Genomic DNA, 15696 nt, shown 5'->3' on the forward strand with positions numbered 1-15696 from the left:
CGGATGCTGTTTTTAGGGTGCCTCAGGCTAAGGGGAACTGAGGTTAATCTAGGTATTTGAGGGTCGGAACACTAGCGGATTCGATGTTTCTGTGGGTGAAGGGACTTGTAATCCCTGAAGCTGACGAGACGCAAGGCCCCTTCAGATTAAGACTCAGGTTACTGAAAATTGACAGGATTTCGGGCCTCCCATCCCGGAATTTGAAGCCATCAGGTTAAGGGTTTAGGAGGAATGCCCAGGGTGCGTTCCCGTCTGTCTCCCTGCTGTCCTGCTGCGCTGCCCACCCTGTCCCCTGGAGCGCTAGAGGTTCAGCGAAGTCCAGTCCTTCGGCGCTGAGGTGAAGTGAAGGGCCAGCCGCCTGCCTGTACCCTGTCAGGCACAAGCGACCAATCGGAGTTGTGACTGAGGCAGTCTGGCCAATAGGCGCCCGGAGGGTGTGGAGCGTGATGGAGGCCCCGCCCCACTGCTCGGGGATTGGCTGCTCTGTGGGCGTGTCTGTCACGCCTCCAGTGCGCAGGCGCATCTTGGCTGGTTTCTTTCTTTACAGGCATTGCCTCTGAGGCCTGGATCCTCAAGCGGGCGGGTTGTCCTCAGGCTGAATGTTTCTTTCCAGTGCCCTCAACTGGTATATCGGCTCCTGCAGACTGTAAACGTGCTCCCGGAGTTTATCCTAGGCCCACCTGTGCCCTGCCTTATCAAATTCAGTTTTGGCGAGAACTCTTTATGTGGTGAGTACTGCATTATTCAAGGGAAAACGGTGTAATTAACTACATTCTGATGAGACACAAGATAAACACCGTATGGTCAAAGATTTAAACACAACGCATGGAATATATATGTTAGAAAAAACTTGGAGGATTTTTAACCTGAAAGTAGAAGTGGCACTGATGAACCATCTGTTTAGTTAATGTAGGTATGAAAAGCCTTCAGAAATGAGGTATAAGTAAAACCTCAAAGCCTTGCAAGTGTTTTCTGTAAGCCAAGGCATCCATCTGGAGGACTGTGGATCCATAGAGCTGAGTTTGCCTGACACCTTCTGGCTTCACAAGATAAAATAGGGACACTCGTTCTGGCCCTTAGGTAGCTTTGCTCACAGAAAAATAATGTGATTTCCATGTATTGGAGGCAAAGGGACTGATAGTAGAATTAGCATCAAGTGGTGGTTGGGAGTCTGGATGGAGAAATGTTACCAGAAAAGTGAGTTTACCTCTTGGTGGGTGTAGAGCCAGAAGGTACATCGCAGCCAAAGCTCATGGGAAGGAAAACTGTATTACTTGCAGAACTATTGAGAACACCATGGAGCTTTCCAGAGCAGTGTCTCTGTAAACCACAAGGTTTGGTAAACTTTAATGTATGAGTGCAGGCATGTTCTGGCTTCTGTGGTGACTCCGATGGTAAACAATCTCTGCATAGCAAAAGACGAGGGTTCAACCCCTAACTGAGGAAGATCCCAAGAGGAGGGCGGGGCAGTCCACTCCAGTATTCCTGCCTGGAGAATCCCATGGACAGAGGAGGCTGGTGGTCCATGGGGTTACAAAGAGTCAGACATGAGTGAGTGACTAACACTTTATCATTACAGGCATGTTCATTAAGGGTCTTGGGCTGTGGGAGACTCCAAGCTTCAGTTGATTGAAGTCTTGAGAGTCAGAACCAGTCACCATCAGCATCCCTTACATTCCAGGTGGTCTGGTATACATATAGCTATGTATTCCTGATATAGATATAGATACCTATTCTTCTTCATATTCTTTCCCCTTATCAGTTCAACTCAGTCACTCAGTCCTGTCTGACTGTGCAGCCCTATGGACTGTAGCATGCCAGGCCTCCCTGTCTATCAGTAACTCCCGGAGTTTACCAAAACTCGTATCCATTGAGTCAGCGATGCCATCCAACCATCTCATCCTCTGTCGTCCCCATCTCCTCTTGCCCTCAATCCTTCTCAGCATCAGGGTCCTCTGAAATGAGTCAGGTTTTCACATCAGATGGCCAAAGCATTGGAGTTTCAGCTTCAACATCAGTGTTTGCAATGAACTCTCAGGTCTGATCTCTTTTAGAATGGACTGTTGGATCCCCTTGCAGTCCAGGGGACTCTCAAGAGTCTTCTCCAACACCACAGTTCAAAAGTATCCATTATTCAGCAGTCAGCTTTCTTCATAATCTAACTCTCCCATCCATACATGACCACTGGAAAAACTGTAGCCTTGACTAGACAGAGCTTTGTTAGCAAAGTAACATCTCTGCTCTTTAATATACTGTCTAGATTGGTAATAACTTTTCTGCCAAGGAGTAAGTGTCTTTTAATTTCATGGCTACAGTCACCATCTGCAGTGATTTTGGAGCCCCCCAAAATAAAGTCAGCCACTGTTTCCCCATCTATTTGCCATGAAGTGATGGGACCAGATGCCATGATCTTAGTTTTCTGAATGTTGCACTTTAAGTCAACATTTTCACTCTCCTCTTTCACTTTCATCAGGAGGCTCGTTAGTTCTTCTTCACTTTCTGATAAGTGTTGTGCCATCTGCATTGCTGATATTTCTCCCGGCAATCTTGAATCTAGTTTGTGCTTCATCCAGCCCGGTATTTCTCATGATGTACTCTGCATAGAAGTTAAATAAGCAGGGTGACAATATATAGCCTTGATATGCTCCTTTCCTGGTTTGGAACCAGTCTGTTGTTCCATGTCTGGTTCTGACTGTTGCTTCTTGACCTGTGTACAGATTCCTCAAGAGGCAGGTCAGGTGGTCTGGTAGTCCCATCGTTTGGGAATTTCCCACAGTTTATTGTGACCCACACAGTCAAAAGCTTTGGCATAGTCAATAAAGCAGAAATAGATATATGTTCTGGAACTCTCTTGCTTTTTCGATGATTCAGTGGGTGTTAGCAATTTGATCTCTGGTTTCTCTGCCTTTTCTAAAACCAGCTTGAAGATCTGGAAGTTCACAGTTCACGTCCTGCTCAAGCCTGGCTTGGAGAATTTTGAACATTATTTTGCTAGTGTATGAGATGAGTGCAATTGTGGGGTAGTTTGAAACATTCTTTGGCATTGCCTTTCTTTGGGATTGGAATGAAGACTGTCCTTTTCCAGTTCTGTGGCCACTGCTGAGTTTTCCAAATTTGTTGGCATATTGAGTGCAGCACTTTCACAGCATCATCTTTTAGGATCTGAAATAGCTCAACTGGAATTCCATCACATCTACTAGCTTTGTTTGTAGTGATGTCTCCTAAGGCCCACTTGACTTCACATTCCAGGATGTCTGGCTCTAGATGAGTGATCAGCCATCATGACTGTCTGGTTCATGAAGATCTTTTTTGAACAGTTCTTCTGTGTTTTCTTGCCACCCCTTATTATATCTTCTGCTTCTGTTAGGTCCATACCATTGATGTCCTTTACTAAGCCCATTTTTGCATGAAATGTTCTCATAAGCATAGCTTTAAGGTTGCTATTGCAGGGAATGGCCACAAGGCGTCAAAACTTTTTCATGCCCAGTTGTGATTACCTTGAGTGAAAACTTTCAAGTTTTAACACAAGACTCTAATTCAATATGGAATGTAGCTGAAGAAACACCCAAAAGCTTGTGTGTTCTTTCTGAACATTCTTTTTTATTTATTTTAATAATTTTAAAAATTTACTGGCAGGTCCATGTGGCCTGCGGGATTTTTAGTTCTCCGACCAAGTGTCGAACCCTCACCCCCTGCATTTGAAGCACAGAATCTTCACCACTGGACTGCAGGGAAGTCCCCCTAAGCATTATTTTTTTAAAGTAACCTTTATTTCATATTGTAGTAACATTGATATACCATGTGTTGTTGGTGGCAGGTGAACCGAGTGTATTTTCTATTTTGTTGTTGTTCAGTTTCAGAGTCAGGTCTTTTTGTAGGAGCGTTCCCTTTGCTACAGGCCCTGTAATACTGGTAAGACATCTATTTGTATATACATAAGTGTACATAAATGTAAATATCTAGGTACATAGATATGTAAATGTCCAGAGAGCGATAGAAATGTCTAGGTACATAGATATACAATTGTCTATAGGCATAGAAATATACATTCTAGGTATATAGATGTACTAATACCTAGGTTCATAGAGACATAAATATCTATATACATAGACATATAAATATATTTGCACATATAACTATGTATATACAGATATAAATATCTATTATAGATACATATAGGCATAGATATCTGTATACATAGACATGTAAATATCTGTATATACAGAGGATGGTTACATAGTGGACAATGAAGGAGACCACCTTATAGACAAAATAAGTGATACAGATAGTGGCATTTATAAGAGCATACTAGGAGAGAGAAACATAAACAATTTCAAACAAAGAGAACACAGCTAAGCAAAATGCACGTGACTAGTTTTAATCTGATGTCACTAAACCAGCAAGTCCACAGGGGGTCAGTAGATGATGGTAAAGTCTGAAGGGTGAGATAGTGAAAACAAGTTAAATGTTTCACCTTTGCTTACAAAGTATACCTTATAAATGTTTGGATTCATACTTGTTACATCCTTAATTATGTATCATCCTATATATCCTCCAAACTGTTTCAACTCAAATCAAGCACAACTCCAACTTATTGCAACTCAAGTTAGTCAACTGTTGCAATTTCATGAAAAAGACACATTGTGATTCTTTTGTATAGACCAGTAATGGTTAGGATTTCTAATTTTCTTTTTTTTTTTAGGGTCCTTAGAGATCATTTAAAATTTCAACACTTCTCCCTGCTTCACCTTGTTCTGATTCAATTGACATTGGAACAGTTATGGAAAGAGTGTTTAATATAATCTGAACTCACCAGGTATCTGTTATTTGGTGTACATAAAGATCTGAGAAGTAGACTTTGGTGGATGTCAAAATAAATATTGTGGATATAGAACATAATTAGAAATTGCAAGAGTCATTTGACCAGAGAGCAATCATAATGGATCCACTTCATCTCCCACACCCATGAGGACAAGTTCATCTTGGTAATAATATCAGCAACTGAAGAGTTAAAGTGTTATCCCTGTGAAAATGATTATGAAAAGAAATCTATGGAATGTTTTCATAGATAGGATGCAACTTACCAAGAGGCTTTAAATTTCAGGAGAATGTTTTATTATTTGAAACTTGAGTGGATTACAGACTCTGTAAGTTTTACAGACTGTTCAAAGTTACATTCTGTTCCATCCCAGAATCAATCCATTACCTTTTGGTTCTTGCACTTGTTACATACTTAATCAGCTCAGAGACAATCTGTGTTGGAGAGTGTTCTAAACCAATGTGTGTGTACCAGCTGCAGGTCTGACAAGAAACATTCACTCTAATGTTGTTGTAGTTGCTGTTCAGTTGCTAAGTTGCATCTGACTCTTTGTGACCCCATGGACTGCAGCATCCCAGGAATCCCTGCTCATCACCAACTCCTGAAGCTTGCTCAAATTCATGACAGTTGAGTCAGTGATGCCATCCAACCATCTCTTCCTCAGCCATCCCCTTCTCCATTTGCCTTCAGTCTTTCCCAGCATCAGGGTGTTTTCTGGTGGGTTGGCTCTTCACATCAGGCGGCCAAAGGATTGGAGCTTTGGTTTCAGCGTCAGTCCTTCCTATGAATGTTCAGGACTGATTTCCTTTAGGATTGACTGGTTTCATTTCCTCGAAGACCCAGGGACTCTCAAGAGTCTTCTCTAGCACCACAGTTCAAAAGCATTAGTTCTTCAGTGCTCTGACTTCTTTGTGGTCCTACTCTCATGTCCATACATGACTACTGCAGAAACCAGTAGCTTTTACTCTCACATATGGGATATCAGCTTTGTTTTTTACATATTGCCTGCTATATTTAGGCTCTTGGTTCGTACTTCATGTACCCATGTAGTGTTGTATTTAAATCCAGTTTGAAACAGAGCTTTGTTTGAAGAACGCTTTGCCCACCAGCAGCGTTCTATTCTCACCAGCACCTCTTACCTTGGTGTGACATCTCAAAACTCAGAGACACTCTTACGTGTGATATGAATATCAATTTCATTTTAGCAGAGTTTAAACAGAGAATTGACAAAATCAGGGTGCCTATTTTATCAGGTTTCATCAGGCAGAAAATTGAAGCTTGATGTGGTTCAGTTGCTCAGTCATGTCCAACTCTTTGCCACCCCATAGATTGCAGCATGCTGGGCTTCCCTGTCCTTCACCATCTACCAGAGTTTGCTCAAACTTTTGGTGATGCTATCCAAACATCTTGTCCTCTGTCATCCCCTTCTCCTCCTGCCCTCAGTCTTTGAAAATGAAACTGTTAGAAGGCAGAGTTCATACAGCTTATGGGCTCCTTGACTCAATTTTTTTTTGCAAGAATTTTCTTATGTATTTTTTCAAGTGTGACCTTTCATTCATATAATAGCAAATAACAGAATTAGAAGAAACCAATCTGAAACAATGGATTGTTTCTACCCTGACAATCTGAACACAAAGGAACCATAATGAACATTTTGACTTTTCCATCCTGGCTGAACTGATTATGTTTAGACAAGACTGCTTGCTTTCTGTATGAGAATACTGACACCTGACCATGTTCTGTGTGCACTAGGACGTGGAGATCTGGGTGCGGACTGGGCCTGGCCTCCGTCCTGGGACACTCCGTGCCTGTGTCTGAACGTCTGTGCTCAGAGGTCTGGGGTCTGGAGCTGAGGTGGGCTTCTCTGGGTAATGTGCCCTCCTCTGAGAGGGGTTCCATGACCCTCCCAGGGGTCAGTGCTGCAGTAGGGCTCTTAGTCTTTCCTCCTGCCAGGCTCACCTGCCCAGAGGCTCATGGAGACTCCTCAGGTGGGCTACTTGGTAATTATCCCAGTTTTTCAGCACATTCAGTTTGAGTTGGGAGGCAGATTCACCTAGTTCATTGATTCCAGGGTACAAGGATCAGGCAAAAATCCAACGGGCAGCAGGTTAGGTTGCTATGATTGCCTTCCCGTCGGCCGTCCCTGCTCAGCAGACACCAGACCTGCCCCTCATCTTCTAGCCCCTCGCCTGTTGTGTTTTCACAACACTTCAGTGGGAAAACAAAGAACGGAGCCTGCTGGAACCAAGGCAGTGTGTTCAACATTATCGTGACAACTGTCAAAACAGTTAGTATCAGACAGAACCAAAGGGCAGGAGAGGAGGACTTCTCTGGGACAAGAGAGGGTTCCAGGAACCCACTCATTTCTGCCTTTGGGGCCCAGCCATCAGGGACCTCGTATCCTAACCAAGAGTCATGCAACCCCAGATGCAGGGTTTGGGGACCGTGTGGGTCTCACCCCATCCACATGGGTCCGGATTCTGTGCCCAGAGACCTCGGGTCTGTTCTTCACCTCTGTGTGTCTTGCCCCTTGGAGATTCCCAACATCTGAATGGAGGGCGTTGCCCTGATTCACCTGTGGTCTTTTTTCTCTTCATCTTGGGACATTCACATGTGGTCAGGCACCTTTGAATGGGTTGCTGCCCTGTGTTCTGCGGGGTCAAAACCTTTGGCGGTGTCATATTAATATCACAGCGTATCACAGACCTAATCTGTAGGGTTGCCACTGTCTGGGGTCCCCTGGATGAATTTTCTGTCATTTAATTTTTATTTTCTACTGGAGTCAGGTTTATTTCCATTGTTTTATTAGTTTTAGCTGTACAGGAACTTAATTTCATTTTACATAGAAGTGAATCTATTCTTTTTCCATTTTTTTTCCTCATATAGATTATTGCAGTCTCTTTAGTAGAGTTCCCTGTTCTTTTCACTAGGTCCTATTTGCTTATCAATTTGTTAGATCTTAGTGTGTATATAAATCCTAAACTCTTTATCCCTTCTTTCTTTCTTTTGATAATCATAATTTGATTTTTGCAGGCTGTGAAGTCCGTTTTGTACATTAGTCATTGGTATGAATTTATAGACTAACCCTGTAATTGATTTCTCATGATATTTGTCTTTCTGTCTCTCAGTTCCCTGACCTGGTGTGACGATTTCTTAGTACACCATGCTGCTGACAGCATCCTTGTTTCACTCTGTTTTACGGTTGAGTGGTGTTCCAGTTATAGATGTACCACTTTGTCCTCACTTTTCTTCCACTGGACTTTTTGGTGGGTTCCATATCTTGCCTATTGAAGGAGTGCTGCCCTGAAAATCAAGGTGCATGTGTCATTTTGAATGGTGATTTTCTGTGGACCTGTGCTTCCCTTTATAGCTCAGTTGGTAAAGAATCCACCTGCAATGCAGGAGACCCCAGTTCGATTCCTGGGACAGGAAGATCCGCTGGAGAAGGGATGGTCTACCCACTCCAGTAATCTTGGGCTTCCTTTGTGGCTCAGCTGGTAAAGAATCTGCCTGCAATGCGGGAGACCTGGGCTTGATTCCTGGGTTGGGAAGATCCCTTGGAGAAAGGAAAGACTACCCACTCCAGTGTTCTGGCCTAGAGAATTCCATGGACTGTATAGTCCATAGTGTTGCAAAGTGTTGAACACAACTGAGTGACTTTCACTTCACATTCTCCGGACCTAGGCCCATGAGTGGGAGTGCAGGGTCATATGATACCTCTATGTCTTGTATTTCTTGGAAGCTCCATGCTGTTTTCCATAGTGACTTCACCATTTACATTCCCAAAAAGATTTTAGGAGGATTTCATTTTCCATTTATTCTTTGCAGGTGTTTTATTTTATTGATTTATTTATTCTTTATTCTTTGTACATCATTTTGATGATGGCCACCGTGACCAGCGTGAGGTGATACCTTATTGTAATTTTGATTGGCATAGATTTAATAATTATTGGTGTGGACTATCTATCCATGTGTTTTTATTATTTTATACTTTATGAGTACGATTTATCTCTTGAAACTGGCCTCTTGAAACTTGGCCCTGTTTGGAAATCTTTTCTGATGAAACACCCCAGGACATTTCGTGAGGGCAGATGTAATTTAAAGCCCTGTCAAGCTTGTGACTATTTAGAGCCCTTCAGCACCTGCTTTATGGCTTCCCTGCTCACCTGGTGGTAAAAGAATCCACCTGCAATGCAGGAGACTTTCAGGAGACCTGGGCTCAATCGCTGGGTTGGGAAGATTCCTTGAAGAAGGAAATGGCAAACCACTCCAGTATTCTTGCCTGGAGAATCCCATGGGCATCCTTTGTCCTGGCAGGCTACAGTCCGTGGGGTTGCAAAGAGTCGGACATGACTGAGCAACTAAAAAAGAAAAACCGCACCAGTTTTGACATGTAAATATTGATCTGTATCAGCTAATTACTCCCCCACCCCCTGCCACCTTTCCATTTTGGTAAGCGTAAGTTTCTGAGTCTGTGAATCTGTTTGCATTTTGTAATGACGCTCATTTGTATCCATTTTTAGATTCCACAGAAGTGATGCTCTCTATTATCTTTCCCTTTCTCAGTTATTTCACTTAGTTTGATCACCCCTAGTTTCTTCCCTGTAAGTGGAAACGGATTTATTTCATCCTTCTTTATGTCTGAGCCATATTGCATTGTGTATATGTACCTCATTTTCTTTATCCATTCGTCTGTCCTTGTGCACTTGAGTTGCTCCCCCGTCTTTGCTATTGTACCTAGTGCTGCCATGATCTTTGGAGTGCAGGTGTCTTTTAAAATTTTGCTTTTTTTCTGGATCTACTTCTAGATATTGGATTTCTGGGTCACTGGGTACCTCTATGCTTAGTTTTTAAAAGAACCTCTATAATGTTCTACCTAATGGGTGTACCAATTTACATTCCCACCAACAGTGTAGGAGGGTTTCTTTCTTTCCACAACCGCTGCAGAATTTATTGTTGTAGGTTTTTGATGTGGCCATTCTGACCAATGTGACGTGATACCTCATGGTACACTTGATTTGCCTTTCTCAAAGAGCTAGTGATGCTGAACATCTTTTCATGTGCTTTATGACCGTCTGTATGACCTCTTTAGAGAAACATGCATTTAGACCTTTGGCTGATTTGTTGTTGCTGTTGTTGACGTTTTATTTTATTTTATTTTTAATTGAGCTGTACTAATAATTTGTATGTGTTGGAGAGAAAGTTCTTGTGGAATCAACCCTGAATATTCTTTGGAAGGACTGAAGCTTAAGCTCTAATCTTTTGGCCACGTGATGCAAAGTATTGACTCATTGGAAAAGACCCTGATGCTGGGAAAGACTGAGGACAGGAGGAGAAGCAGTCAGCAGAGGATGAGATGTTTGGATGGCTTTACCCACTCAACAGACATGAGTTTGAGCAAACTCCCAGAGATATTCAGGGACAGGGAGGCCTGGTGTGCTGCAGTCCATGGGGTCACAAAGAGTCAGACAAGACTTAGCAACTGAACTACTACAAAAACCTGAATCCTCCTGAATGTTAACTGCCTAGCAATTCAGCTGGCATTTAATATTCAGTTGTCCAGTATGAAAAGACAAAAAGATATGACACTGAAAGATGAATTCCCCTGGTTGTTAGGTGCCCAATATACTACCAGAGAAGAGGGAAGAAATAAATCCAGAAGGAATGAAAAGGCTAAGTCAAAACGGAAACAGTTGTGGGTGTGTATGGTGGTATAAGTAAAGTCTGATGCTGTAAAAAGCAATATTGCATAGGAACGTGGAATGTTAGGTCTATGAATCAAGGTAAATTAGAAGTGGTCAAGAAGAAGATATCAAGAGTGAACATTGACATTTGAGGAATAAGTGAACTAAGATGTGTGGGTTAGGGTTAAGGTTAGAATGTGGTCCACTGGAGAAGGGAATGGCAAACCACTTCAGTATTCTTGCCTTGAGAACCCCATAAACAGTGTGAAAAGGCAAAAAGATAAGACACTGAAAGATGAACTCCCCAGGTGGGTAGGTACCCAATATGCTACTGGAGATCAGTGGAGAAAAAACTCCAGAAAAAGTGAAAGGATGGAGCCAAAGCAAAAACAACACCCAGTTGTGGATGGGACTTGTGATAAGAAGCGAGGTTTGGTGCTGTAAGAGCAATATTGCATAGGAACCTGAAATGTTAGGCCCATGAATCAAGGCAAATTGGAAGTGGTCAAAGAGGAGATGACAAGAGTGAACATTGACATTCTAGGAATCAGCAAACTAAGGTGAACTGGAATGAGTGAATTTAACTCAGATGATCATTATATCTACTACTGTGGGCAGGAATCCCTTAGCAGAAGTGGAGTAGCCATTATAGTCAACAAAGGAATGTGAGATATAGTAATTGGATGCACTCTCAGAAATGACAGAATGATCCCTGTTCGTTTCCAAGGCAAACCATTCAGTATCATGGTAATCCAAGTCTATGCCCCAGTCAGTAACAATGAAGAAGCTGAAGTTGAACAGTTCTATGAAGACCTACAAGACCCTCTAGAACTAACACCCAAAAAAGATGCCCTTTTCATTATAGGAGACTGGGATGCAAAAGTAGGAAGTCAAGAAATACCTGGAGGAACAGGCAAATTTGGCCTGGGAGTACAGAAAGAAGCACAGCAAAGGCTAATAGAGTTCTTCCAAGAGAATGCACTGGTCATAGCAAACACTGTCTTCCAACAACACAAGAGAAGACTCTACACAAGGACATCAACAGATGAATGACACTGAAATTAGATTGATTATATTCTTTGCAGCCAAAGATGGAGAAGCTCTATACAGTCAGCAAAAACATGACCAGGAGCCGACTGTGACTCAGATCACGAACTCCTTATTGCTGAAATCAGAGTGAATATGAAGAAAGTGGAGAAAACCACTAGACCATTCAGGTATGACCTAAATAAAATCCCTTATGACTATACAGTAGAAGAGAGAAATAGATTTAAGGGACTAGATCTGATAGACAGAGTGCCTGATGAACTATGGATGGAGGTTCATGGCATTGTAGAGGAGAAAGAAATCAAGATCATCCCCAAAATACAGAAAAGAAAAAGAAATACAAAAAAGTGAAATGGCTGTCTGAGGAAGCCTTACAAATAGCTGTGAAAGAGGGACGTGAAAAGCAAAGGAGAAAAGGAAAGATATATGCATTTGATGCAGAGTTACAAAGGATAGCAAGAATAGATAAGAAAGCCTTCAGCAATCAGTGCAAAGAAGTAGAGGAAAACAATAGAATGGGAGAGACTAGAGATCTCTTCAAGAAAATTAGAGATACCAAGGGAACATTTTATGCAAAGATGAGTTCAATAAAAGACAGAAATGGTAGGGACCTAACAGAAGCAGATGTTAAGAAGAGGTGGTAAGAATACACAGAACTGTACAAAAAAGATCTTCATGACTCAGATAATCATGATGATGTGATCACTCACCTAGAGCCAGACATCCTGGAATGTGAAGGGTCTTAGGAAGCAACACTACGAACAAAGCTAATGAAGGTGATGAAATTCCACTTGAGCTATTTCAAATCCTGAAAGATGATGCTGTGAAAGTGCTGCACTCAATATGCCAGCAAATTTGAAAAACTCAGCAGTGGCCACAGGAATGGAAAAGGTCAGTTTTCATTCCAATCCCAAAGAATGGCAATGCTAAAGACTGCACAAACTAACCCACAACTGCACTCATCTTATGTGCTTGCAAAGTAATGCCTAAAAATCTCCAAGCCAAGCTTCAGCAATACGTGAACCGTGAACTTCCAAATGTTAAAGCTGGTTTTAGAAAAGGCAGAGGAACTAGAGATCACATTGCCAACATCTGCTGGGTCATGAAAAAAGTAAGAGAGTTCCAGAAAAACATCTATTTCTGCTTATTGACTATGCCAAAGCCTTTGACTATGTGGGTCACAATAAACTGTGGAAAATTCTGAAAGAGATGGGAATACCAGACCACTGACCTGCCTCATGAGAAACCTGTATGCAGGTCAGGAAGCAACAGTTAGAACTGGACATAGAACAACAAACTGGTTCCAAATAGGCAAAGTAGTATGTCAGGGCTGTATATTGTAACCCTGCTTATTTAACTTATATGTAGAGCACATCATGAGAAATGCTGGGCTGGAGGAAGCCCAAGCTAGAATCAAGATTGCCAGGAGAAATATCAATAGCCTCAGATATGCAGATGACATCACCCTTATGGTACAAAGAGAAGAACTGAAGAGCCTCTTGATGAAAGTGAAAGAGGAGAGTGAAAAAGTTGGTTTAAAGCTCAACATTCAGAAATCTAAGATCATGGCATCCGGTCCCATTACTTCATGGCAAATAGATGGGGAAACAGTGGAAACAGTAGCTGACTTTATTTTGGGGGGCTCCAAAGTCACTGCAGATGGTGATTGCAGCCATGAAATTAAAAGACGCTTACTACTTGGAAGAAAAGTTATGAGCATCCAAGACAGCATATACAAAGCAGACATATTACTTTGCCAACAAAGTTCCATCTAGTCAAGGCTATGGTTTTTCCAGTGGTCATGTATGAATGTGAGTATTGGACTATAAAGAAAGCTGAGTACAGAATAATTGGTGCTTTTGTTTTTATTTATTTATTTATTTATTAGTTGGAGGCTAATTACTTCACAATATTTCAGTGGGTTTTGTCATACATTGATATGAATCAGCCATAGAGTTACACGTATTCCCCATCCCGATCCTCCCTCCCACGTCCCTCTCCACCCGATTCCTCTGGGTCTTCCCAGTGCACCAGGCCTGAGCGCTTGTCTCATGCATCCCACCTGGGCTAGTGATCTGTTTCACCATAGATAATTGGTGGTTTTGAACTGTGGTGTTGGAGAAGACTCTTGAGAGTCCCTTGGACTGCAAGGAGATCCAACCAGTCCATCCTAAAGGAGATCAGTCCTGGGTGTTCATTGGATGGACTGATGTTGAAGCTGAAACTTCAATACTTTGGCCACCTGATGTGAAGTGCTGATTCATTTGAAAAGACCCTGATGCTGGGAAAGATTGAGGGCAGGAGGAGAAGGGGACTACAGAGGATGAGATGGTTGGATGGTATCACTGACTCAATGGGCATGGTTTTGGGTGGACTCCGGGAGTTGGTGATGGACAGGGAGGCCTGGCATGCTGTAGTTCATGGGGTTGCAAAGAGTCAGACATGACTGAGTGACTGAACTGAACTGAACTAGGGTTAGAAAAATTGTTTGATATAGGTGCCCTGGTATCACATCTGATTTTAGTCCTAGAGAAGGCACAGCTTCTGAGTGTAGCGCATCTTCTGTGGAAATTAACATTTGGTTAACTGTCGCGATAGGTATAACAACCCAATTATCTACTTCCAAATCCCCTGGCTTTAACTCTCATGTTGGAATTATATAGGAGTCAAAATTCAAGTCTTCATAATCTGTATATTCATAGCTTCAGTATCTTTGGTGACTGATAGCTTATACCGTAAGGCATGGAGTGTTAATTTTGCCTATTTTTTTAAATTTTGCCAATTATGTATCAAATTTATAGGGATAGAATGGCAATTGAGATGAAAATAATAGCTGGTAAGATTTTTCAGATAGTCTCTACTTCTTGTGTGTCTATAGTGCTAGTTTGTGTGAGTTTTGTTGTCAGAATAAGTGAGATAATATAAACTACTAGTGAGCTGATTAAGAATACAATTATTAATGTGTTATCATGAAGTGTAAGAATTCTTCTATGATGGCTGGTGTTGCATCATGAAAGTCTAGTTGTAGAGGATAAGCCATTGATATATACAGATTTTCCACCTATAACTTAATTTCAACAAAGTGATATAATATTTTACTAATATCTCATAAATAGAGAAAGACATCATGGTTATGATGTTGGCTTGAAATCAGTATTTAGGGGTTCGATTCCTTCCTTATTTTTTTTAAACTGATGTGCATAGGTTCTTTGAATGTGTGATACTGTTGGTCTACTGTTAAGACCTCGTCTTGATGCAAATGCTTCTCAGGTAATAAGAATTATTGGTATTACTGCAGTTAAAGAAATGAATGGGCCTATAGATGAAATAGTATTTCATACTGTGTATGCATCTGGGTAGTCAGAATATTGTTGTGGAATTCCAAATAGGCCTAGAAAGAGTTTTTGAAAAAGGTTATGCTAACATCTACAAATACATTTGTAAAGTGAATTTTTGCTCATATAAAGTTGAGTATAGACTGAGAATAATGAGATTCAGTTCAGAAAGCCCCCTATAATAGCAAATCTCCCACTGAAAGTACATAATGCAAATATGTAACTACATAGTATATATCATGAAGAAAATATTTGAAGATGAATTAGCAACGATAATTCCTGTTATCTCTCTGACTGTGAAAATAAATATAAAACCTAGGACTCACATTATAGCTGGGAATCATTTAATGTTACTGTCATGAGGCATTGCTAATCAGCTGAACATTTTTACTCTTGTTGGCCTGGTAAAAATTATAGTGGCTGATGTGAAATAGGCTTGTGTGTCAACATACATCCCTACTGTGAATATATGATGTTCTCATACAATAAATCCTAAGAATCCAGTTGACACTATAGCTCAGACCATTCCCATGCACCTGAAAGTTTCTTTTCCCCTAAAGAATAGGTTCCAATATGTGAAAATCATCCTAAATCCTGGCAAAATCAAAAGATATACTTCAGAGTGTCGGAAAAATCAGATCAATGTTGATACAGTATTGGGTCCTCTCCTCCTTCAGGATCATAGAAAGCTGTATTTAGATTTCGGTCTGTTAATAGCATAGTAAAAATACCAGCTGCCAATACAGTTAGTCATAATAATATGGCTGTGATTAGGACTGATCATATGAATAACAGTGTTTGATATTGGGAA

Source organism: Muntiacus reevesi, chromosome 8 (assembly GCF_963930625.1).
Source record: "Muntiacus reevesi chromosome 8, mMunRee1.1, whole genome shotgun sequence".
Taxonomy (NCBI): domain Eukaryota; kingdom Metazoa; phylum Chordata; class Mammalia; order Artiodactyla; family Cervidae; genus Muntiacus; species Muntiacus reevesi.